The sequence below is a fragment of the Protopterus annectens genome, chromosome 7.part0 (assembly GCF_019279795.1).
Source record: "Protopterus annectens isolate FY-2018-M chromosome 7.part0, PAN1.0, whole genome shotgun sequence".
NCBI lineage: Eukaryota > Metazoa > Chordata > Ceratodontiformes > Protopteridae > Protopterus > Protopterus annectens.
In genome coordinates this window covers 1,691,107,341-1,691,134,926 of record NC_056739.1, presented here as the reverse complement: position 1 = coordinate 1,691,134,926, position 27,586 = coordinate 1,691,107,341, and the positions used below count along the sequence as shown (strand labels likewise).

The 27,586-nt window shown below is 40.1% G+C and overlaps 1 protein-coding gene across 1 annotated transcript in view; it reads left to right on the top strand.

Annotated features, from left to right (window-relative positions):
- The first annotated feature begins 682 nt into the window (after positions 1–682).
- TICRR (TOPBP1 interacting checkpoint and replication regulator) overlaps positions 683–27,586 on the top strand; it is a 3,405,639-nt gene continuing 3,378,735 nt past the window's right edge. Inside the window, exon 1 of the mRNA XM_044078205.1 lies at positions 683–831. The gene's annotated coding sequence lies outside the window, so the exon portion shown is untranslated. The remainder of the gene's footprint in view (positions 832–27,586) is intronic.

Genomic DNA, 27,586 nt, shown 5'->3' with positions numbered 1-27,586 from the left:
GCCCTTTTAGATCACTAAGTGTCACTCTCACCCTCCGCATCCCCCAGACTTCAGCAGCTTCCGGCGCCTCTTACCTTTACCTTCTAGAGGTATTGATTTTTCTTCATAAAGTTCGATCTTTCTAGGTATGTTTAAGGCAACTTAAATTATTAAGTGACCACAATGCACCTACACAAAAAGTTATTATTGCTGTGCCTGGACTACGGTGTGAAGGGCATTTTATTTTGAAAAATAAAAAAGTGCTCCTCTTTTACATCTTTTGCTAGGAATTTTAAAAGTCAATGCTATTATTTTAATGCTCATTGGTTCAGAGGTATGAAACGAAGTATTACACGTTGTTAAAGGTATTTATGTACATTTTGGAGAAAGTGGAAGATTGAAAAAAATGTAAGTTGGTGATTGTGATAACACCGTTTTGCCACATGAGCTTAAATTTTAAGAAAGGGAAGTAAAATTCGGACCATAAATAACGGGAAACAAATCTGAGAAATATGCTTCTTGTTCTTATCACACTGCATATTTATCAATAACAATGCACCATACTTAATCCTTACATAATTCTCAGAATATAATCGCATCAAAACATATTACTACTTCTCTTTAACCAGCTTTACTTAAGAAATATAAACATACTTTAAAAGTTGGATTCGAACACAATACTCTATACGCAAGTTAAGTTACTAACGCGAGAAGACTGTTTATTCGCGTTGGTTTAGGCGAGATTAGACAGGCGCGGAGCGCCATATTTTAAAATTCTGGGTTTCGGATTTATATTTATTTAATAATCGTTGTGGTATAACTTTTTAAAAGTATATTTCATGAGTTAGTTTGGTAAGTATAATGTTTTTTTTATTAAGAAAATGTTCTCTTTGTTTCGTTTTATGTAAGTGTTTAATTTTAAATAAACGTTGTGTGCTTAATGTGATGTTTATTTTTTAGTATGACTTGTCCTGTTCATATGTAGCAACAAATATGTGCTGCATTTAAGGCTATAAACAAATTTGTTCTAGTCACTAAGGTTTTAGAGGTGAATATTTATTAGTATACGTGGAGTACATGATCCTTGCTGTGGAATAAGAAGTAAATCTTGTGGATTTGTGTTTATTTTGTACAGTGTTAAAAGCGTTAGGACTGCCTTTAATGTCTTTATAGAAGGTAGTGATTAAAGGCTTTTGGGTGTAAGTTGAGCATATCATTGCTTGTGACTTTGATCATTGGCACACTTGTATATGTTCAGAATTGTCAAACAAAATTTGAAAATGTAATCAACAGCGCTTAACTTGTATTTTAGTAATGAATTCTAGAAGACGTTATAAATGAGATTTTGATTATAGCAATCCCTAGTTTGAAGCTTACTTAGTAGTTGTCAACGTTAGAGTACACTGGAGAAAGAGACCTTTTTATACTTGCTCTTAGATCGTTATAAGCAATGTTGTGAGCATCCTGTTTTGATATTTGTAAAAAAGTTATGACCTCAGCCTGTAAATTTACCTAGGTTAACCTGAAATGTAAATATTTGTGTGTGTATATATATATATATATATATATATATATATACACACACACACACACACTCTGTATGTTATGACTGAATCTCATTTGATTGAGACCATAATACCGAATTTTCAAAATACTGAATGCTGATTTCACTGAATCTCATTATACTGAATTGTAAGCCATATACATGATTTGAGTTTCCCTTCTCCTGTAACTTGCTTGTGATAAAAAAAGAATCACTAACTTACACTGCTGATTGTCAGAATACCAATACTCCTGTAGAAAGTGGCGTAGTGTTTCTAAATGTGGGTATGGCTGTTCCCATTTTTATGGGAAATATTTTGAGTAATATGGTGGATGTTTTGTGAGCTCCCAGCAGTAGTGGCAGCATGTAGACTACTGTAAAGTATGTAAAGGGTATTTTCCCTTTTCCCCACTGTAGTGCGATCCTGGGGTTGGTATGTATAGTAGTTGGGGGGGGGGGGGGGCACAGCCACCTAGCTCGGTGTTGGGTGTTATATCTTCTTGTTTCTGTTAAAAGGGTAAGTACTTTTTAAGTTCTGTAAAGTGTTGGTCATTGGTGGTGTAAGTGTGCATATCTGTTAGTATTTTGAAGTTTAGCATTGTAAGGTTTCAGTATTATGAGTTTCAGTCAACTGAGTTATTTTTTTTCTGTCTCTGTCTCTCTCTCTATATGTGTGTGTATGTATGTGTATATAAGTTATTTATTTATTTTACATTTGTTGCCAGGCTAGTCTAACTGCATTTATTTCCAATTTCAGTAGAGGCCCGGGGAGAAAAGCTCCAAATGTTTACAATGTTAAAAATCATAAGATAAACATCTCAAATTTTGAGAGCTAATAGATCACAATTGTTACATAAATAATGAAGATTTGCAAAAAAAAATTACAACACATACAAGTCAACAAGTCGTTTACATTATAGAATTTAGATACAGTAAAGAGAATTTATTATATAGTGAGATAAGAGAATTATATTACTTCATCAAGGTAAGGTGTAGAACGTAAGTTAAGTTGTGTTTACTAGTATCAGGCCTGCTTTTGGGGGGTAAGCAGTAAAGTAGGAGTTAGTGTGGTGAGAGAGATGGGGGTGGAGAAATCTGAGGATTAGTTAGGGTTATTGCAAGGGCATAACCAATATGTTATTAGGTGTCTTGAGGTTTTGTTTAAAGAGAGTAGTGTTGGTTCATTAGGTAATAGGTTCCATATTTTACCCACTGTATTAGAAAACAGGGAGGCTCCAGCTAAGTTGTTGGTTTTATTTATTTATTTATATATAGATATATAGACAGATATAGGTGTGTGTGTGTGTGTGTGTGTGTGTGTGTGTATGTGTGTATATATATATATATATATATATATATATATATATATATATATATATATATATATATATATATATATATATATATATATATATAGAGAGAGAGAGATATGTGTGTGTGTATATGTATATATTTTTTTTTTTTTTTTTTTTTTGAGAGAGAATCTGGGAATGTTGTGAATCTATCTGGAAGAGACCCTGTTTGGGCCAGCTGTCCTTACAAGTGCTTAATGATGTGTTGACCAATTTCTCAACCTGTATAAGCTGTAATGGCCAAATGTTTAGCTCTCCCCACCCCAAATGTATAAATGACCTTGTTTTTCTACATTTGGCAATGTGTTTAGACCTGGTGCCAGCTTGCCACCCTTGCATTCCACCAGGCATTTGGAGAGATACTAATGTGGCTGCTGCACTCTAAAACTTATCCTATTCCTTGTGTGTAAGAATTTGGGGGTTTGGCTGCTTAAGAAGGCATCTTCCGATTCTTGAAATAATAGAAGAACCACTGTGAGCGTAAGTTCCTCCATGGTTTGGGAGAGAAACATCTGTTACAACTGGACTTTCATTCATCTCTCATTTAAAATTTTCCTTGTAAAGATGTCTCTGTACCAAGCATCATCTTCCAGGGAACTCTTAGGTGGAGCCCTTTATCTGAGCTGTAGTTGATGGTAATGCTGTTTGTGATGCACAAGTAAGGTCATTATTTTTGTCCTCTTTTGAGGATGAAATGGATTCTGTGAGCTGCAAGGCATCTCTGTCATTCTTTATTTTTTAATTATTTGAGACCTGGGCAAACGTGGTAACAGAGAAGAAAAGAAAAGCAAACGTGGCTATACTGGTAAACCCAGTAAGTAAGCAGTTCTTTTCATTTCCATTTACAAGCATTAAAAACAACTTTTTTATTACACCAAGCAAAGATAGAAACGTAAAAGCAGTAAAATTAACTTTTTTCATATGTAGAATTTTACAAAGATAAGTGCTTTTGTCTTTCATATGAAATAACTTCTTTGAATAAAAACTATGATGTGAAGTCCTGCTTTTAAAACAAATATTTCTTGCCATTTAAAATCAACTGATGTTATACCCCACATAACTCAACCAATCGAGTTGTACACATCACCAGTTGGTCGGTCCGCTTCTCCATAGGAACAAGTTCCATTCATATAAAAAATGATCAAGACCAAATCAAGCTAAATTTTACTTCATTATATTCTTTTTCTAGTGCTTTTAATTTCGGAACACTAGAAGCAGAAACTTGATAATTCAGACCAACTTAAAACTGACCTGGCTGTTTCGAGCTGTATGTCTAGCCAGGGCATTTGTATCATCTTCTTGCCTAATATCCCTCAGATGCTTGTATATATGGCGTCTTAACCTTCTATCTGTTTTACTGATATAAAAACAAGCACACACAGAACATAAAGCACAATGTGCCACCCTTTTACTATTACATATATGGTTTGCATGTAAAGTGACTTTTACTTCATTAACAATGACTTTAGTTTCAAAAATGAAATTACAGTATGAACAGAACCCACTTTTTTCATATTCTCTGTCCCCTGCAAATCACTATTTCTGTTAAAAAAAAAAAAAAAAAAAAAAAAAAAAATTTTTTTTAATTTCTCCCTTTTCTATAAACAGATCTTTCCCCCACAATATTCCTAATTTCTTTTTCATTCCTTAAAATTTCCCAGTTCCTCACTAGGATGTTTTTAATAGCATTACTGTCTTCACAAAAAGTTGTAATGAGGGGACTTTTAAAATTCCTACCGTTCTCTCGATCACCTGTATCATTCCACACAATCGTGACTTAACATTACGCACACACCATGTTATTGTTTTCGACATTCCGCCCTTGTACAACAGAACCTATTAATTCAACTGGTTCTTTATCCAAACTTGGTTTAAAAATCCCATCTTTTATTAATAACTTTCACTAAAATTTCATTTACCAGTCCTAGGGGATAACCTTTTTAGGAACCCGTCGCATTCATTGCTTGGAACAGCTAGATCGTAGTTTTTAATTTCATTGTATTGGAGGCTTTATTTATTGGGCGGCCGTGGTGGTGCAGTTGTTAGCGTTGCTGCCTCACAGCAAAATTCTCTCTGGTTCGATTCTCAGCTGGGGTGCCTTCTGTGTGGAGTGTGCATGTCCTCCCTGTAGTCATGTGGGTTTCCTCCAGGTTCATCCCAAAGACATGCTGTAGGTGGATTGGATACTCTAAATTGACCCTTGGTGTGAGTGCGTGCATGTGTGCCTCCTGTGGAAGGTTGGGCGAAGGGCTGGCAACTCAACATTGTAAAACTCCACTGCCAATCATGATCGGACAGGTGATCTGCTGTGGCGACCCCTAACTGGGTAAAGACGAAAGTAGCACTAATGTTAGAGGCTTTATTGATGTTTTGAGAGAGGGGTGTGTGGTCGTTGCTGTTAGTGTGATGTGAATTTGTTAGTTGTGGTTAAATGCAAAATCTTGGTCAGGCTTGAATGATCAAGTTTCTCTTTCTAGTGTTCTGAAATTTAAAAGCACTAGAAAGATAATACAATGAAGTAAAATTTAACTTTCGTTTTAAATGCTTTTTATGAATGGAACTCCTTCTTATGGAGGAGCAGACTAATTGGTGAGATCTACATCTTGATTGGTTGGGTTGTAGGGGTGTAACACAAGTTAATTTTGAACATCAGAAATTATTTAAGCAGGACTGCAAATCATGTTTCTTTTATCCAAAGAGTTCTTTAATGTAAAGGACGAAAACTCTTATCTTTGCATAATTCTATACATGAAAAATTTAGTTTTTTAAATGTTTACATTTGTTTTTTTGCTTGGTGTTCTGCGGTGGTGTAGCGGTAGCGCTGTTGCCTCACAGCAAGAGGTTCTCCCGTTCGATTCTCAGCTTGGGTTGGGGAGTGCCTTCTGTGTGGAGTCCGCATGTCCTCCCTGCGGTCGAGTGGGCATTCGAAAGACCTGCGTTGAATGGGCGTGCCTTCATTGAAGGTTGGGCATTGGGCTGGCAACTCGACACCATAAAAAAAAAACTGCCAATCATTAGCGGACTGGAGTTCCGCTGTGGCAACCCCTAACTGGGAAAAGCCGGAAGACAAACAACAACATCTTTGCTTTATGTTTATATCCACGGTGGTACAGCGGTAGTGTTGTTACCTCACAGCAAGAGGTTCTCCTGTTCGATTCTTGGCTGGAGTGCCTTCTGTGTGGAGTCTGCATGTCCTCCCCATGGTAGAGTGACCTCCGAAAGACATGCGTGAATGGGCGTGCCTTCACTGAAGGTTGGGCGTTGGGCTGGCAACTCGGCACCATTAAAATCGACTGCCAATCATTAGTGGACCGGAGTTCCGCTGTGGCAACCCCTAACTGAGAAAAGCTGTGAAGACAAACATCTCTACTTGCTGTAATAAGTTTTTAACGCTTGTTGATGGAACTTCTTACTTACTGGGTTTATCGGTATAGCCACCTTCTCTTTTTTTGCTTTTGCAGTTTGTGAGTCTATTTGTTCTCTGAGAAGAAAGCAAACCGTATTTACATTTTTACATTGCATATCTTTGCATCCTTTGAAACATTGCTTAAACATATTCCTGCCTTCCCTTAAACTTTACTCATCCTCCTGAAAATCATTCTGCATGTAATGTCCCCATAATTTTCCATTTGTTTTTCTGTAATTTGCTCTTTCTATTTTCTAAAGAGCTCTCTCCTAGTTTTTTTTTTTTTTTCTCTCTTATAAACAATACTTCAAATACAGTTTGGTTTGTAATTTTATTTCCATTTTCTAGTTGTTGCTCTTTTGGTAGCCATTTGTCTAGGCAATTCAGATCCTGTGTCCCAGCTCAAAATAATCGTTTCTTTGGTTACAGCCATTTGTTGTTCCAATATTTCTGTCAAAGTACTCCTGGAGGAATATTTTTAAAATCTGCCAGTTTATTAGATTCCCAAAACGTATGATCTGATGATGTTGATGTTCATTTATTCCTTATTGATGGGTGTTCTGTCCTTGGAACAGAGTCGGCTTTACACAAAGCTTGCGCCAGCCAAAAAACTCTCAAGCTAAGCTTACAGATAGTGCCTCTCTCCCTGTTGCCTCCGATTTCGTTTGCCACATTATGAAGATGTGTCAAGCCAGCTCTCAGTTAAGTGTTTTATAGAACTTTTCTATTAAAACCTCTTTTGATAGTTTTTTTTCTTACTAATTTTATAATGTATTAGTTAGTCGTTAGTTTCTATACCTCTTTTAGTGCCTCCCTTTCTCTCTTTCTTAACAGTTTTGGGTATTCTTAGTACCATCGCTGGTACAAGCCTTTCCCTCTACCTCAGTAATTTCTTAATACCACTGCTGGTATTCCCCCTTTTTTTCCTCTATTTATTTTTTTTTTCTGTTAATTTTTTGTGTGTGTGTGGATTAGTGTGCCACTATTCCTGGACTGCCCTTCAACGCTATGTCAGAAAAGAAACAACTAACTGGATTTAAACATTGTGACTGGTGTGGTCGCAAAATGCAGAATTCGGATGCCCATACCTCTTGCGTTTACTGTCTGGGTGTTCCTCATCTATCTAAACAACCCCCATGTGAAGTTTGTAAATATTTTAGTTCACTCACTATTAACAAGGGGAACAACTAATTCTCAAGGGCTTACTAAAAACTCCTTTTGCAGAGGTTATTTCTGGGTCGGAGGGTTGACCCCCTCCCAAGAAAGAACACAAACATAAGAGCCATTTGGTTCCATCTTCATCACATGGCACTGACTCTGTCTTCGGAATTGCCACCATCAACTTTGCACCAGGGCCTCAACCTCCCTCCTCAGTGCTGTTCTCTGTTCCAGAACTGCAAGTATCCACTTCGGTACCACCCACAGTACCGATAAAGACTACTGCATTGACTGTGCCTTTAATTACTACATTAACTCCAATCTCCCTTTTGGCACCAAAAATAGTTTACCCTACACGGTTCACCCCCCCCCCCATACATTTTACTGGTCACAAGACCACTATGGCGAAAGGAGAAACAGCCCCTCAGACCAGATATCCCCTCCCCGGCAGACCCTTTCTTTGGTCAACAATGTAACCTTTTCTTGGAGCAGCCTGACTCTCAGTTGGGGATATCGACCCACTCCTCCAGGAGCCTCTCAGAATTTGATGTGGTGAGACTTGTAGACCAGCTTCTGGCAGCCAGAGGACTCTCAACCCCTGTTATACCCTCTGTCCCACCTGGAGCTGAGGGTTTTTCACCACAGACTCCTACATATACTCCTCCTTCAACCTCCTTAGAGGTATCAAAGCCCCTGACAAACTATCCCTGTTCCAGCTTCTTCGGTACCACTGGTAGACCTTGCTCTGGTTTCGGAGCCAACCCTTTGGTCATAGACTCATTCAGCACTGAGCCATCCTCTGGATCGTGACTGGACTGCCTGCACCGTGACCCCCTAGTGTGGTGGACATTTTTTCTATGGTGCCATCTGCTATTGTTCCCATTGTCTTGGCAGCACCAAGTCCTCTTGGGGCCCCTTCCCTGGGAGTGGGCTCGTCAGAGCGGGATTTGACTCCAGTTCTGAGGTTGTCCTTTTTGGTTCAGGGCTCCCATTCCTCTTCAGCCAGGCCAGCTTTCCAGGTGATGGAGATGGTTCCCTTGGCGTCATTGGAAAACGAGGCACGCACGGTAGATAGTAGTGCTCGGTCCAAACCATGAACATAAGAACAAAAAAGGGACCAGCACACAACAGCAGCAAGATAAGATTCCAAATAATTATTTATTTGAAGGTTGCTGAAAGTCAACCTTCCATAAAAATGCAAAAACCGGTTTCGGCTGATAAAGCCTTTATCAATGTGACTTCTTCATTAACCCAAAGACATTTGCTTACACAAGCACCTTAACATCCTGGTCCTCTACATATACCCTTGTGTTAAAGTGGTATCAACCTATTGACACTTGTATAATGGGTACATATACAGTGAACAAAAGGGAACATATTCAGCAAAAATATGCTTATAGTACATATTTAAACATGCAACTGAGATCCTGAAAATTAAAATTACTTATTCATGAACATACTTTATTCATGTTGATAAACTAGATGGCTTAATGTGATATATAGCCAGAATATTCTTATTTATTTCTTGCTGGACTCAAAAAGCAATATTGCAATGAATTTATATGATATACATGAAATATGATTATGAGGTAATGACTTGAATATTTAGGTGTCCAATGATCATTATGTAGACATATGCGACCTGCCACTTAAGGGCCCATACCAATATTGGAAGTAATTCACTGGACTATCCATCATGTACCTGATATTCATTTAATCCTGGCTTGAAAAAAGGCCCAAGGGTGGTGATCCACTTATTCTCCATATTATTTAGTTTCATATGCCAACCCATCTTGAAATTCCTATGAAGTTGAATTTTGTCAATTATGATAAACCTGAATGATGCTCCTGTGTGATGTTGACTATGTTTGTATAAAGCATTGGTAATCCTTCTATTTCTTATTGAACTCAAATGTTCACTAATCCTAATTCTGATGGGTCTAGAGGTCTGCCCAACATAAAACGCAGAACAAGTACATTGCGCCAAATAGATCACCCAATCAGAGCTGCAATTCCCTAAGATGTTAATGTTGAACATCTTCGGGGTGTTTTTTGCTGGTAAATTCTTTGGTTTTACAAATGTATTGACATGCACTGCAATGTCCACAAGGTTAACAACCAACTAAAGCATCACGAAAAAGTGTTTGTAGTTTAGTGACCGGTGTGAACCTTTTATAGTGTGTTAGCTGAGACTGAATAGTACGTCCCCTGCGGTAAGAAAAAGCGCAGGTTTCAGGAAGAATATCATTGAGGAATGGATTCGACTGTAGCATGTCCCAATGTTTAACAATTTGTCTAAACCAGGATGTGTTGTTACCATACGTGGTGACTAATCTAATAGGCTGCCTACCTTGTGTGGTGACATCCTGTGATTTGTTATACTTTAATAAATCCGATCTTCCCCTGGCTTGAATCTGTTTGGCCGTATTGGTAAGAAGGTTGGGATTATAACCTCTGTCCACAAATCTTGTTGTTAATTCTTGTGTTTGTGTAAAGCATTCCACTTCCGTAGAGCAAATCCTTTTCAACTGCAAATGTTGTGAGTTTGGAATGTTGTTAATGATGTGGCGGGGGTGAGAGCTGGTGGCATGAAGTAAGGTGTTATATTGTGGGAATTTCCTGTGTACTGTTGTTGCTAAAGTGTGGTTCAGTAATCTTTTGATGGCAACATCCAGAAATACAATTTCATTGTATCCAGTAGTGACCGTAAATTGTATGTCAAATGGATTATTATTAAGATAATCAACAAATTTGGATAATTCCTCCGTACTTCCCCGCCACACCAACCAGCAGTCGTCCAAATATCTGCGCCATATATCCATGTGGTCCATATAAATATTCCGCTGGACATCATATATGAAGGTCAGTTCGTAATACCCCATAAATAAATCTGCGTAAATTGGGGCAAAGGATGCCCCCATTGCTGTTCCTTTGATTTGCCAATAGGGATTGCCTTCAATATAAAAGATGTTTTTTTGCAATACATATTCTGTTAGCTTGATCAAAAAGTTGTTAAATCCTGTTTGAATATAACTTGGATTGATTTAACCAATACGTAACTGCCAAAATGCCAGCTTTGTGTGGAATACTTGTGTATAGGGATGTTACATCTAATGTACATAACAGCCAATCCTCCTCCAGTTGAGAGTCTTCAATAATATTCAAAAATTGTGTTGCGTCTTGGATACGTGATCTGACCATTGACAGTAATGGCTTTAAATATTCCGTAAGAAAGGCAGATAAAGGTTCAGTAAGGGATCCATGACCTGAAACTATGGGTCTGCCTGGTGGATTCATTAGATCTTTATGTGTTTTGGGTATTAAATACAGGTACTGCGGCATTGGTTCTGACACCTTGAGTTGCCTAGCCACTTGGGGGGGTCATAATATCCTCCTCAACAGCTAAGTCTATAAATGAATCAATATCAGTTTTGAAGTTGGGGGTAGGATCCACTACCATCTTTATATAAAACTGCGATTGAGACAACTGTTTGAGTGCCTCTGCCTTATATTTTAAGTAGTCCATGACCACAATACCCCCACCTTTATCTGCAGACGTGATCACTATATTTCTATTTTGTTGTAATTGTATAAGTGCTTCACGTTCGTGTCGGTTAAGATTATTACGACAAACCTCACGTTCCTGGGAAAAATGTAAGTCCTTCATGACACAATCTTTGAATATAGAGACATATTTATTCATTGGTGGCACAAATGCAGATTTTCCAAACCTGAAACCAATAGATCTTTAAGAATTAGTTTCATCTGAAAGAAACAGCTTCAGGTTGTGTTCTACAAAAGTTGTTAATATCAACTAATAAATGTTCAGGCACCGGTGATGTGGGTACAAAATTGAGGCCTTTATTTAATACCTTGTATTGAGCTTCCGTGAGTACAACAGAGGAGATATTAAGTACATTGTTTATTGTGTTACTTGTTTCAATAGTGTTTGAAGATAGGTTGTACCCAAATCTGCGCTTGTGCTTCCTCCCTGCTGTGCGTTTGTTGGCCCTAAAGGGATGAATTGCTTCCTTTTGGCTACTGGGGACGCCTGGTTGGAGGAAACATCACCTTCTGTAGTAGATGAAAAATCATCTGAAGTAACATTGTGTCTGATGTCATATTTTTTAAGAATATGTCTAGGTCTTTTCTTTTCCCTGGTTGGTTTGTGTGTACCCTCACCAAACCTCACATTTTTTGGTGTTACAAAGGGTTTACCTTTTTCATAATCCCCTAAATCTCTGTTGAACTTATGTATTTTTCTTTTCTTAAGTTCTTCTTCTATATTTGTCAATTCCTTGGCTAATTGAGATAAATGGCCCTGATAGTAATCTGTACTGGAGAATGTTTCCACTTCCAAACAAGTAATTTGTAATTCTGTAGTCAGAGTTTCAATGTTTCTTTCATAGTATTTGGAAAGACTGTCGACAAAAAGCATGGATGCCTGATGTTGGGCAGTAGCCCAATCTTGTCTTAATTCGTTATCAATGTTGGCCACTAAAGGTTGCAACTTAATGCAAAGTCCTCTTGGTGTTATATCTTTTATTTTGTATGCCATATATTTGTTCTGAGGGTTTTCATTTGTCTATTTAACTTGGAAAGAATAGAACCACATTTTTCTTTGAGATTAGTTGTGGCATTGTCTGTCATAGAAAATTGACTGGTGTTAGCACGGATATAAATAGGACGTGCTGGAGGGATAGATTTATCACTCAGAGACTCCCTATGCTGTGGAATAAAATCCCGGTCCATGTGAGGCAGAGCACCTCGCTGACTCTGTTCAAGAGAAAGCTAGACCTGTGGATGGGAGATCGTAGGTTTACCCCGGGAATCATCTCTGGGTCACTGCTGGACAGAGGCACAACAAACTAATGGGCACAGTATTTTTTCATATAAGGGGTGGCGTAAGCCACAATAATTTGGGCTAGGCTTATAAATGCCTTAGGGCAGATAGCCTAGTATAAACCTATGAACCTATGAACCTATGCCTCTAAATTGTCCTTGTCTGCCGAAAGGCCCTTAAGGATATCATTTAAATCCATAATTATGGTCAGGGTATGAAAGGTTAGTAATATTTATGTTCACTTCCACTTAATCACGTGGTAATGTCCTACTTGCGTATTGGAAAACCAAAATTATTAATCTAATACCCTATGGCAAATATACCAATAGGAAAGCTTATTTTAGGTATAGTGTTAGTATGCCCGACCAGAATAATTCAATTCATACAAAATATGTGACCATGTTCAATATTACTAGGGCAAAAAGTTACCATATATGCCTGAGTGTGACAAAACGGTCCTCAATATAGGGCTTTAGGATGTTAAATATTTATTATATATTATTGTCCTTACAATAGGTGGTATTATTTGCTAGCTTTTTTGATCACCACCGTAAGGATATCACATTGCTAGCTTTTAAAACTTGTTTAATCTTCAGAAATACCCTTACAATAAGTGGAACCAACATAAAGACCAATGTTGTGCTTGTTTTTTATGCCACCGTAAGGGTTTTATGAACTGGTACTTGTTATTATGTTCATACTTTGATCCACAATGCCCAATTGCCCTGTTGTATAAGGTCAATTATGTTCTTGATGAATTATTGAGTGGACCGATAGTCACTCAAAGCATAGTGGAACCAATAACCCTTATACCAAAATTTAGATGTCACTTATAGAAAATTCTTTTCATCAATATTACACCTGGTCAGACAGCCAAACTGTATTCCCCTGTTTGCATATTTATTTGAATGAAAATATAAATGTTGATGCTGAACAAAACCAAATTTTAAATGTCCTGTATTATTTTGACCAATACACATGCATTGTAAATTTAATTTGAGATTTTAATATTTATATATCAAATGAAAAAACCCTCAGAAAAATATATATATGCCAATTGTATTTGTTAATTATAATTTTAAAAGATATTTGTTAATCATATTAGTTGGCAACAACCTGTTGTGTTGATTGACATCCATGCAGTCATCAGTTTTTGTCTTAAAGTCAGTATTTATATATGTTAGGAATTTAGCTGAATACTAATACTGTCAAAAATCCCTAACTTAACAGTTATATGCTAACATATTAATGACTGTAAATGACTGCTCAAAACATTTTTCACTGTTTCCTGTGGTACAAGAATAATTATTGATCACAATATATATCTCCAGGATTAAATCCTGTTTTGATCTGTCAAAGCACAATCTTGACTAATACTAGGCCAGACTGGAATAAGGGGAAATATGATTTATCTATAATATGTTATAGAATGGTCCAACCAATGACCTACAATATTTAAATCGTAAAACAGCTGGGTATATCTGACATCCTATACAATTGACAGAAAATAGAAGGAAAAAAGCAATGCCCTTCCTGATTAATAATGCATTAAACATCAACAAATAAAGTAATAGATCCAAATATGCAATCTGATGTGTCTTATACTTCCTATAACAATCCAAAAAGACAAGAGCAATAACCCAATGCCCTGCCTGGTTGAGGGTACAAAAATCACCAAAACCCAGGTTTAAGACCCAAGTACCATGGTTGAATTAATTGGAACCTTGTTGTTACAAAAAGCAGTAGATGTAGCTTTTGTTATCAAAAAATAATTCCAACATTAATGGTACCCATAGGAAAAGAATCATTAAACTAAATAATATGGAGAATAAGTGGATCACCACCCTTGGGGCTTTTTTCAAGCCAGGATTAAATGAATATCAGGTACATGATGGATAGTCCAGTGAATTACTTCCAATATTGGTATGGGCCCTTAAGTGGCAGGTCACATATGTCTACATAATGATCATTGGACACCTAAATATTCAAGTCATTACCTCATAATCATATTTCATGTGTATCTTATAAATTCATTGCAATATTGCTTTTTGAGTCCAGCAAGAAATAAATAATATAAGAATATTCTGGCTATATATCACATTAAAGCAAAACACCAACCCTCGCACGTACGGCTGCACGGCCAACCAACCTTGTAGAAAACACCAAAAGCCAGCAAGATGGTATCACCATTTATTCAGAGGCACAAAAAGGACAAACCATGTCCAATTCAAAAACTCATACTAGTTTCGGCACCAGCCTTCATCAGTGAGTGAAATGCTTTTCACTCACTGATGAAGGCTGGTGCCGAAACTAGTATGAGTTTTTGAATTGGACATGGTTTGTCCTTTTTGTGCCTCTGAATAAATGGTGATACCATCTTGCTGGCTTTTGGTGTTTTATATATCACATTAAGCCATCTAGTTTATCAACATGAATAAAGTATGTTCATGAATAAGTAATTTTAATTTTCAGGATCTCAGTTGCATGTTGTTTAAATATGTACTATAAGCATATTTTTGCTGAATATGTTCCCTTTTGTTTACTGTATATGTACCCATTATACAAGTGTCAATAGGTTGATACCACTTTAACACAAGGGTATATGTAGAGGACCAGGATGTTAAGGTGCTTGTGTAAGCAAATGTCTTTGGGTTAATGAAGAAGTCACATTGATAAAGGCTTTCTCAGCCGAAACCGGTTTGTGCATTTTTATGGAAGGTTGACTTTCAGCAACCTTCAAATAAATAATTATTTGGAATCGTATCTTGCTGCTGTTGTGTGCTGGTCCCTTTTTTGTTCCCTTGGCGTCAGTGCCATACATTTACCCCTTCTGATATGCAGTTGACAAAATGCACCACATCGGGAGAGAAAGCGCAAGAGCCTCAAGATGCCGTACTGCAGGGCACCTTCTCTTCTGAGTCCTCTTTGGATGTTCCTGCCGAGAAGGTACCATGCAAGAGACCATGCAAAAGGGGGAGCAAGTGGACTCCCCTCAGAGTCCCTCTTGGAAGATGTGGACTACGATGAGCGGGAGCGGTCCCCGTGGTCAACACATACTGGAAATCTTAAAACGGCGGGGAGGCTGGAAGTTTGCCAACCCCTCCTCTGAGGGGTCCATATTCTTGCAGGCTTTTCGTGCTCATCCCTCTACTTCTTGGATGACCCCGCCTGCAGACGAACTAGTCCAAGTAATCCATGCAGTGTCTGTGGAAGAGTCCTGATGCTGTTGAACCAATCCTTCGGAGACCAGACAAAATTTCACACTGTCCACACTGGTGCAAAGGCCTACCAGTAGACGGTACGGTTGTGGTGGCGGCCACTAAGAAAAGAGATTGCCGAGGAAAGCCATACTGTCCACCCCCCAAACAGGGAGTCTCGGGTGATGGACAGGTTAGGGAAGCGAGTGTTTGCCTCATCGACCTTTGCCATTTTGTCCTTGAATTACTTGGCACACTTTACCGGGCTCCAGAGAGACCTTATCTTGGAAGTCACAGAGAACCTTAGCGTGAGCAGTCTCTGACGAGGTATGCAACAAAGTTGCCTGGCAGCTTGTAACCTTGGAATTTATATCCAACTTGTCCATGTGGTTAATCTCTCACACTACCGAAGGGGAGGCTAGAGCTGCAAGTACAGGCGTTGTCATGAGAAGTCCTGCCTGGATGTGCCTTTGTGACTTAGTGAACCCTTTTAAATCTTCCTTTTTTTAACAATGCAGTGGAAGCTTCTTCCGTCTTTGGCCTGAAATTGAAAGACACTTTAGCCAGGTGTGAAAAGGACTGCAAGACCCTGTCTGCTCTGGGCTTGTGTTTTTCCACTCCCCAGCTATTCTACTGTAGGAATCCAGGAAAGATGTGGCACAAGAAGTCCCAGGGTCCTTTCCGTGACACGTGGCGAGTTTACCCCCCCTCCGGGGCAGAGGGCATAACTCTTCCGGAGGATGCCCTGCAGAGGGGGTCTGTGTAATCAGGGGTCCAGAGATTCTTTCTCGGGGACAGCCCTACCAGCGCTCCTCAAGAGTAACCCGATTGCTTACCTCTGGAAGCAGTCGGGGGACATTTCTCTCTGCACCAACTTGCCTGGCAAACCATATCCACAGACTCTTGGGTGCAGACGATAATTGCCAGAGCTTAACACATCCCCCTCGATGCTTGACCAAAGCCACTAAGGCGCATTCCCGACATTCCACCCAGTCAAAGGGAAGTAGCAGCTCAAGAAGTGAAAACTGCTCTGACAGAGTCATCCAAACAGGACCCAGATTTTACTCAAGATTCTTGGTGCCAAAAAAGACAGGGGACTGGAGGCCAGTGTTGGGACCTCAGCATTTTGAACAAATTTGTCGTTCAAACAAAATTCTCGATGGTCACGGTTCAGTCTATTCCACCCTTCCTGGAGAAAGAAGACTGGATGTGCTCAGTAGATCTCCATGGTGCGTATTACCACATATAAAATGGACAAACTAGAGGATTACTCCGCTTCCGGCTGGGAGCCAAACATTACCAGTTTCCAGCACTGCCCTTTGGTCTCTCTACAGCCTCCTGAGTGTTCACCAAATGTATGGCAGTGGTAACAGCTCACTTGAGACTGCCAAGGATTCGTGTGCTTCTGTATCTAGACGATTGGCTCCTTACTGCCCCTACCAAGCGTCTACTGGTTACAGCCCTGCAGTATACCCTAAACCTAGCAGAATCCTTGGGGATCTCCATAAACAAGCAGAAATGCAAGTTAACTCCTTCTCAAATTTTGAAATTCATAGGGGCGGTCTTCAGTACGCAATCTTGCGTAGTCTCCTTCCCCCTTCACAGACGGCAAAGATTTAATCTTTCAACTCCGTGTGATTACTCTCGAGGCAAAGTCAAGTCCCAGCTCGGGCAGTCCTGCAATTACTCGGATCAAAGGCAGCATCAATAACAGTAGTTCCACTGGTGAGATTACTGCAGTGGCTACCACTAGCACAGTGGGTCTCCTACGAATAATCAGTTGTCCTTCCAAATCCAAGTTACGAACTGATGCAAATAAGATTTACTTTGGTGGATGAAGCCAGGTGAAGTTTTATGAAGTTGTCCTCCCCTGCCCCCCCAGCCCAAGGCCATAGTTGCCACGGACGCTTCCCTGACCCAGTGGGGGGGGGTGCACTTCCAGGGACAAGACAGTTCAAGGTACTTGGTCACCAGTGGGGCCAAGACAGTTCAAGGTACTTGGTCACCAGTGGGGCCAATCTGCATATCATTGTCCTGGAACTGAGGTAGTGCTTCTAGTGTTGCAGGCATTCCACTCTGCCCTTCCATCAGGGACAGTTGCTATCCAGTCAGACATGTCAGTGGTCTGGTATATCAACAAACAAGGGGGGACAAAGTCTTGCCCATTGTGTCAAGAAACCATGAGGATTTGGCAATGGGCGATGGTCTCCAACCGCTTTCTCATAGCAACGTACCTTCCCAGGGATTCCAACATGATTGCAGACAAACTGAGCAGATGCATCCTCCTGCCTCTCAAGTGGTTCTTCATTCCAACCATAGTGGCGAAGATCTTCGACTGCTGGGATCAGATTTGCTGCAATCTTTTCACCTCACCAACAAACCACAAATGTAGCAGCTACTTCGCCCAAATCTTCCCGCAGAGTGAGTCCACGAAGGACGCTGTAATACACTATTGGCCCACAGGACTTCTTTATGCTTTTCCCCCTCTACCTCTGATCCCACACTTTTATAAAGGTCAGTTGGTTGAGAAGCAGAGTAATCCTCATTGCATCCTATTGCCCCGACAAGTTTGTTTTCCCTTTCTTTGGCCTCATCTAGTTAATCAACCGTGGATTCTGGATCCAACTCAAGAATTGCTGTCTTATCCACAGCTTTTGATGTATCCTGACATATAGAGTCTCAAGCTGACAGCTTGGTTTCTCCAGTTCCCAGTGATTGCCGGGCAGAATAACCTTTCTTTCCCTGTATGTAACTTCCTTCTGGCTTCTCACAAACCATCCACCAGGAGAATCTGTCTTCACGATTGGAAGAGATTCCAGATTTGTCTCCATGGAATTGGACCCTTACTCTACTCCAATTACTGTGGTACTGGATTACTTCATTCAGGGGGATTGCTGTCTTATCCACAGCTTTTGATACATCCTGACATATATAGAGTCTCAATCTGACAGCTTGGTTTCTCCAGTTCCAGTGATTGCCGGGCAGAATAACCTTTCTTCCCCTGTATGTAACTTCCTTCTGGCTTCTCACAAACCATCCACCAGGAGAATCTGTCTTCACGATTGGAAGAGATTCCAGATTTGGTCTCGATGGAATTGGACCCTTGCTCTCCTCCAATTACTGTGGTACTGGATTGCTTCATTCAGGGGCATCAGACTCCAGTATTTGAGTACACTTGACTGCCATATCAAATTTCAATGATTCGTTCTTAATTTCCCACCATCTTTGTAACCCCTTTTTGAAAGGGGTCTCATGTCAGACCACGCGTCAGAAAGCCAGTCGAACCTTGGGAGTGTGACATTAGTCTTACAATCCTTGACTAGACCTACTTTTGAAACTGCTACCACTTGTGATGCAAAAGTTTTATCCTGGAAGTACCTCTTCTTGGTAGTTATCACCTCAGCAAGAAGAATATCTTGAACGCCAAGCCTTATGCATAAAACATCCTTACATAGCCTTTCATAAGGACAGAGCATCACTCCAGACTAATCCTTCTTTCCTTCCCAAAGTTATTTCGAACTTTACTATTAATCAGACAGTTGACCTACCAGTTTTCTTTCCAAACTTCTCTCATAAAGGAGAATACTGCCTTCACTTATTGAATGTACATAGACTACTATGATTCTATCTAGACAGAACTAAATCCCTACAGAAATCCGACAAGTTATTTGTATCCTACTTGGGACCAAATATGGATAAATCTATTCCTAAGATGACTTTATCTAAGTGGTTAAGAAATTGCATATGCTTCACCTATCAGCGTAACCAAAAACTCCTGTACCGGGTAAGATCAAAGCACATCCAACCAGATCGGTGGAGACTTCTGTTGCCTTCCATTCAAGGGCTTCCGTGGATGATATCTGTGCAGCTGCTGCATGAGCTATCCCTCATACATTTATCACTCTTTACAAATTGGATTTGGTCTGCAGGGGGAGAGCATCCTTTGCTTCAGTGGTACTCCAGAACCCCCCCCCCCCCAAAAGGCAAGATATCTATACCAGAGAATTATAGCCCCCCCAAACATCTCTGTCAGGTGAGAACTGCTCTCTCCAAGGCAAAAAACACAGCATCCATGGGACCAGATGGTGTCCCCAGATGTGTGCTCCATGAACTCAATGAGGAATTAAACCCGCAGTTAGGGCAGCTGTTAAATCTTAGCCTCACCTCAGGATACGTGCCAAAGGAGTGGCGTACGGCAACTGTGGTCCCACTTCACAAAGGCGGTGCCTCCACCGACCCGGAAAATTACCGCCCCATCAGTTTGACAAGCTTGATCTGCAAAGCTATGGAGAGAATCATAATGGAATTCATAAATAAAGACATAGGAGACTTGCAGACCTTGGATCCAACCCAGTTTGGCTTTGTCAAGGGCAGATCATGCCTTTTAAACCTGGTTGACTTTTTCGAAACAGTCACCAAGGCCATTGATGAGGGAAAGGCAGTCCACACAGCCTACCTCGACCTGGCAAAGGCTTTCGACACAATACCCCACTCAGGTATCATTGAAAAACTCATCAGCTTAAATGTAAACCCATACGTCACAAGATCGGTTGCAAATTGGCTAAGTGACAGAACCCACAGGGTCAGAGTTGCTGGCGCCATGTCAGACTGAAAGCCTGTCACAAGTGGTGTCCCACAGGGCTCAGTCCTGGGCCCTCTCCTGTTCGGCATCTACTTTTCAGAAGTACAAGCAAACACAGGAGGATTATGGCTGACAAAATTTGCAGATGACTGCAAACTGGGCGCCATAGTTGAGAACATATCTGACACGGATATCCTTCAAAAGGGTCTTATAGAAACGGAAAACTGGTGCCCGAGCCATGGCCTAAAGTTAAACGCCAAAAAATGCATAGTCCTACCCTTCGGGAAAAACAAGGTTACCCCTAGCTACCATATAGGCGGCAACCCACTAAGCACAGAAGAGGTTATCGGGGACCTGGGTACCCAGGTTGACTGTAACCTTTCATTTGACACTCACGTCGCCAAAGTAGTTAGGAAGACCTTCTACATTGCCCACCTGATCATGAAGGGATTCACATCTAGATCAAGGGAAGTCATCGTCACCCTGTACTCATCACTCATCAGACCAATGATTGAGTACAATGCCCCATTCTGAATGTATCTGACACGACACCTGCAGCAGTTGGAAAGGCCCCAAAAGCTCCTCACCAAAAGGATAAAGGGTCTCAAAAATATGTCCTATGCTGCCCGACTGAAGGAACTTCAGCTCTCTTCAGTCGCTTACCGTCTGCTCAGAGGTGACCTGTGCCTGACATACAAGGCCATGTCCAACCCAGAATTGATGAACATGCTTCACCTCAAAAAATCCAGATCCCTCAGAACTACAAAGGCGGGAGACCTAAACCTTGACACGGTTATTAATAGGACGTGCTGGAGGGACAGATTCATCACCCAGAGACTCCCTATGCTGTGGAACAAAATCCCGGTACATGTGAGGCAGAGCACATCGCTGGCTTTGTTCAAGAGAAATCTTGACCAATGGATGGGAGATCGCAGATATACCCCAGGGATTATGTCAGTGTCACTGCTTGACAGAGGCACAGCAAAATAATGGGCATAGTATCCTCCAAACTAAAGGGGTGGCGAAAGCCACAAAAATCTGGGCTAGGCTTATAAATGCCCTTGGGCAGATAGCCTAGTATGAACCTATGAACATTCTTCATAGGATCTCTCAAGGCACAAAGTAGCTAGGGACTTTGTCCTATCAGTAAGGAATGAATGAAGATTAACAACATCCGATAAAGAAGTTATGTTCTTACCATAACTCATTCATTCATTCAGTCCCTCATTCATTCATTCATTCAGTCCCTCATTCATTCATTCATTCATTCATTCAGTCCCTCATTCATTCATTCATTCATTCATTCAGTCCCTCATTCATTCATTCATTCATTCATTCAGTCCCTCATTCATTCATTCATTCATTCAGTCCCTCATTCATTCATTCATTCAGTCCCTCATTCATTCATTCATTCAGTCCCTCATTCAGTCCCTCATTCATTCATTCATTCATTCATTCATTCATTCAGTCCCTCATTCCTTCCCCCTCCAAAGGCTCTTGGAGCTTTGGATTTGATCCTAATCATGTATTAGGGAATTTGCTCAGAAAAAGCCTCCACTTTCTTGCGGACAAACTCGATCTGAGGTAAAGGTGTGGGGCACTATGGGTTAACTTAGCTTGAGAGTTTTTTGGGCCATCATGAGCTTGGTATAAGGTTGACTCTGTTCCAAGGATGGAACAGGCACCCATCGGTAATGAATGAAGATAAACACAGAACATTGTGGTAAGAAACTTTTTTTTTTTCTTGGTTACCTCTTTCTTCCTCATCACACCTACAGCATTTGCTATCTACCCTAGGAAAAATGTGAAGTCTGCATGGTGTATAACTGTCTGTCTAAATACCTCTAAGCAAAGATCCTAAACTTTCTTGGCATGCTTGGGAGCTTCACATTTGTCCTTCCATTGTTGATTTTCCAGTCTCTTCTCAGTGTGTTCTAATCTTCTTTGATTTATTATAGTTGTCATGCAATATTTTATATGCACCGCTATTAACCATCAGCTTCTGTTCATGATTCAGTTACAAACCCAAGTAGAGCAGGTATTTCACTTAAGATTCCCATGTCCCTTTTATATTTGCCTATTCTCTGATGTTAATACCTGGTACGGAATGCAGTCTCTAGGTTTTTGCCCCCAATACCTTGTTTCCTTTGCTAATTTTCTTGAGTAAATTACAACCCATTCTTGCTACTTGCAGTCTTTCCTGTTGGTAAACTCTCCTTGGTTTATTCCAGTGTTCGCTTGCATCTTGGAATATTTTTTATTTCTTTGGATATATAATATTCCATATAATTATTTTCCTTAAAGGCTTGCAGCCAAAGTTCCTTCTCTTTGTTTGAAATCCCCATTTCAAATTCATGCTTTTCTTTTATTTGGAACTTTCTGCTTATGAGCCTTAATTGTGTAAATCTATAAAGTATCTGTTCAAATCAGGTGGACAATTTGTTTTTGTCTATAGTATAATTGGTTTATCACACTTGACTTTTACCCATTCTCTCTCCTAAATCACTTCAGCTGTCTGATAATTATGGTCCCCAACTGCTCTGGTTGATAAAAATGCACCTGACCTGTATATAAAACTATAGGTGCTATAAATATTTTCACTGCTTGTATCTCATTATCCATAATAAAGGGCTTCATTCTTCTTAATTTTTGTGTTCATCTTTTTTCGTTTCTTTCCATTTGTCCTTAGCTGGCATAACAGAATATATATTTTTTTTAATCCTTGTACCTAAATACTTCATGTTATGTCCCCATAGATGGTGGGTATTGCTGAACCAATTCATGAGTGCAATATCCCGAGGAGACTCAAAATGTTCTACAACACTAAAATATCCTGTTCTGGATTTACCAAGAACAAAACAATATCTGAGAGTAAAACTAGATTTTCTTGATTACAATACCACATATCTTGGAAAGTGTGAGTTTCTTATTTGAAATTGGCTCTTAAGTGTGAAGCGAAATAAAGGGGTAAATGTACATCCCTGACTGGTTCCTCTGTGTTAACAGTTTATTAGAGAGGAACCCTTCTACCTTAATTCTTCGCTTTGACTTTTCATATTGCCTCATAATTGACCATATTGTTTTATCCAAAAAAAAAAATCAACTGCTACCATTACCCTACTCATAAAATCGAAGCTAACTGTAAGAAAACACTGATATTGTTTTCGGATCTTTCTGCAGTGAAAGCATTCAGAATAGTCTGTATCCCTTTGGATCCTCATTTTATTAATGTTCTCATGTATGCCTTTATGCCACAAAACCACATTGATGCATATCTATCACATTTGGCAACAACTTTTGTCATTCTCTTGGCAGATGTAGACAAACAAATAGATTTGAAATTAAAACTTGTCTATATGAAATTGAGTTTGAAAGGTTGTCTTTGGGTAGTACAGCTGCGACAGCTTTCTTTAAAGAAGTTGGAACTGCCCCCCCCCCCCAATAATGTCATTTAAAGATGCAGAAGGATTTGTTTTATCACTTCATTCCCATTCTAACTTCCACTGAAATACCTTCTTTCATTGGAGACTTTCTGTTGATTGCTTCTTATCCCCCTCCCTGTCTTGGCTGTTTTTGAGCTTGGCATAGTTGTCTTCTCTAAACATTTTCATTTGTTCTTTTTCTTGGTTTCCTAATTTCTCCGCTTTATACAAATTTTTCATAGAATTTCTAAAATACGTCTAATACCTTTGGAGAGTCTCTTATTATTCTTATCATAGGCTGTGCAAGTTTAGCAACAGCTCTTTGTACTGAAAAGTCATTGTGGTGAGAGTTTTTGTTCTCTGGAGTAGCCAGAAATGCTTGCTTAACAGGAACTTTCTAAATTTGTGCATATTATTCAAAATACCCCCTCTTAAAGGACCACAATGGGCAAATGATGAAAAAATTATTTTTTATCTTGCCATGATTTACTGTACCTCCCAAAGCTGCCTGTAGCAAAATAAGTACTCTTCTAATTTTTATTTTTTTTAGTCTTGTTTGGCCTCATGGGGCAGCCATTGTGATTCCTTTGGAAAGCTAAATCTGTCCCATAATGCACAGATTGTGAAAATAAATAGACGTGCCATTTGTCAGACTAGATTTCCATTCACTCAGAATGTAACACTTGAAAAAACTGCCAGGTTTGAGAGTCTGCCGCTCATTCTCTGAAAGAAGATTGCAGAAGTGTCAACAAATTACTTGGATAAAAAAGACTTCTTTTTTCACAAGGAGCAGTTTTGCAAGTTTCAGTTCCTGCCCAAGTTACTCCTCCCATCTCCCCTCTTTCAGTGGGCTAGAGTCTCACAATCCCAGTTTGACTAGGTTCAACTATTTAGCCAACTTTGCATGACAATAGACATCAAACAAATCACAGCCTGGTGTGCCACTAACACTGTTCCCTGATATGCCTCTTCACTTCTGAATAGCATTTCCCAAGAATTGTTTCTATAAGTTTTTATGCTTGTAAGTTGTGCAACATAGAATGATTTCCTTACTGTTGTAGACATGTGATGGTCAAAGGCAAGGTTACTGTCTACATGCGTTCCCAAATCTCCGTATTATTAATGCAGTACTTTCCAATGGTACTTGTCTTCCCAAAGGATCCTATTATGCATTTTTTTGGCACTGAGTTTTAGACTGTTGCACTATCACCAGTTACTGGTCTGTGTCAAGCCTTCTTGGAGGGTATTTTTAGTGGGTTCTTTGACTGTGCCTAGTTTGTCATAATCTGCAGATTTGATTAACCAGAGACCCTTGATGTTGGCTTTCTCATATTCAGGGAAGTAGATGCCAAAAAGGAACAGTTCCCAATGCTAGGGATTCCCCTAGTTACATTACATGCCTTTTTTGGAGATGATACAAGCTGAGAGAGTATGAGATGTGGCTGTATGTGTCTTGGTGGTTATTTGGTAGAGTGTTTCTCAGGCTGCTGAGGATACTTATTTCAAATGCAATGTCTGAGAGACCTTTGGAGTTTAGGAAGATAACATTTAAGAGTCCCAGTGTATGGTGGGGTATATGTCTGGTCCATTTTGTGTGGTGGATGTAGTGCATTTGTGTTTGACAGCCAGTTTGGTATTGTAAGTGCTTGTATGTGAGAGCTATGCCTTCAGTGACATTGTTAGTATGTCTGTTGCATGCTGAATCAGTTTAAGAATTGGGTGGTTATCGGTAAACACAAGACAATTGCTATTTTGCTTTAGGATGCCCATATCCACTAAACTGGCTGTGGAGGTAGTAAGAAAGTGCATAAACATGGATTTTCTTTGTGTTTCACTGTTGCAGTCATTGCATTTGGGTTATCTGCTTGCAGTAGCCTTCAGTCGGCCTGATAAACAAAGTCTTGGGTCCTGCATCGGTTGCTGTCTCTGCTGTGATGTCATGGGTATAAAACATGCAGCAGATGTCATTTACATCAGTCTTTCTTGCCGTGCGGTGCCTGAAGCAGAAGCAGTTCGCAAGTGCCGGTCGGCAGACTCCTGAAATTTTCTTTTTTGAGTTTCAGAACCAAAGTCTTCAAATAAAAGCTAAGTACCCTGTTGGGGAAACTTTTTCTTGCTCTAAACCGATGTCAATAAAAGTAAATAATTGCATTTCTTGTGGAAAGCAAATACCTCCTACAGATTTTCATTCGTACTGTATTCCTTGCCTAGGCCCTGACCCGGACGTACCTTGCTGTCGGTTTTGTGCCTTATTTAAACCACAAACTATCCGTCTGTATATTTGCACTTCTCAATTTTTTGGTGCTCGGTTCAATTATCCTGATATGTCTTCGGTAAGCCATCCGACTACTGACATTCCGAAAAAAGGTAAAGACAGAGACAGGCCGCCCACGTCGCTAGTACTCAGTGAGGCGCTTTCGCAGCCCCTGATACTCGCTACTTCAGATTCGCAGGCCCCTACTAAGACCCATTTGGAGTCTGGTATGTCGCGAGATACTTCAACTGTGGAACCTGCGGATGTCTGTACCTTGGATGGGTCTGGAGCCGCTGTGCAGGCACCGGCTTCTGAGGGTGTATTCAGGCCTACTGACTTGGATATCAAACCAATGCCATTTTCTTCCTCAAGGCCTAAAACTTGAACCATGCCTAAAAAACGGACCCCTAGACCACATGGTCAGGCCTCTATGCTTAAAAAAACAAATAAGAATGACTGGAGACCTTATTACTTTAATCAGGGGAAGCCAACCTTCCCCCCTGTGAGACCTAGGACTGAGTTTGCTTATGATACTTCTGACCAGGATTCTGAAATTTGTTTCCTGTGATGACCAGGATTTACCCTTAGCTACCTATGAGCATTCTGATGCGGAGGACTCTCTTCCCTCTGCTCCCCCCCCCCCCCAAAAGGATTTTCCTTTTGCTGAAACCTTGCATACTCTCAGGGAGTATTTTTTTTTTTGGGAAAGTCAAGATTTCTCTAGATATTACAGGGTTCCTGAGTCTCACAAGTTCCTTTTCAAAAATCCTACTGCGGATCCTGAAACAGTTTAGCAGGGACCCAAGGGCATTAACGCTACTACTGCCAAAAATCCTACCCCCTCTGATAGAGAGACTAGGGCGCTGGATAGATGGGTAAGAAGGTATACACTTCTGCAACTTGGACCATTAGGGCCTTGAATTGCCAGTTTCATATGTTAAAGTATCAGCTGCATATTATTGGATTGCTTAAACAGAATATGATGTTGATTCCTGATTGTGCTGAAAATAAGGATTTACAGGATTTTATGCATTCTGCTGAACAAGTTGGTAAACATACATTGCAATGTGGTTTTGATTCACTAGAGGCATCTTGCAGGGCTGCGGTAACTGAGTCTGTACTTAGAAGGCATGCTTGGCTTAAGGAGCAATCCTTGCCAGATCCAGTTAAAGCAAAATTACTGGATGCTCCCTTAAATCAGGACCGCCTGTTTGGCAACAAGGCAGAAGAAGTTCTTAAAAAGATGGAGGAAAAAGCTAAATCTATGCAAACTGTTAAAGATTTTTTACAAGTACAATCTCCAAGATTTAGTAGGCATTGGCCTTCTAAGAATTGGTCCTTTCCTGCCTCTCCCAGACCTTCTCAGTCCAAACCCAGATCCAACAGAGCACCCAGGCTTCAGTCCCAGGGGATGCACAGGACTAAGCGGTGGGAGGGCCTCCACTTTCAAATTTGGGAGTAATAAAACTCCCCCTATGGTAATCTGCTTCAATGACTTCTTTTTAAAAACTTCCAAGCACTTCTCAACTGACTGACTGCCCCTGGGGGGGGGAGATTGCACTTCATGCAAAGAACTGGGGACTCATTACCCAGGACAAATGGGTTTTAAATATAGTGTCCCAAGGATACAGATTTCACTTTGATACATTACCAACTCCAAGCGGTTGGCTGGCTCTACCGCCAAATCAGTGGGCAGAGGCCCAGAAGCAAGTGATGTCTCTTCCTTTAGCATAGGGGCTATTCAGTTGGTACCAGACGAGGAAAAAGGGCAAGGTTTCTACTCTAGAATTTTCCTGGTACCCAGAAAAGACAATTCTTGGCATCCTATCCTGGACCTGCCTACTCCTAAA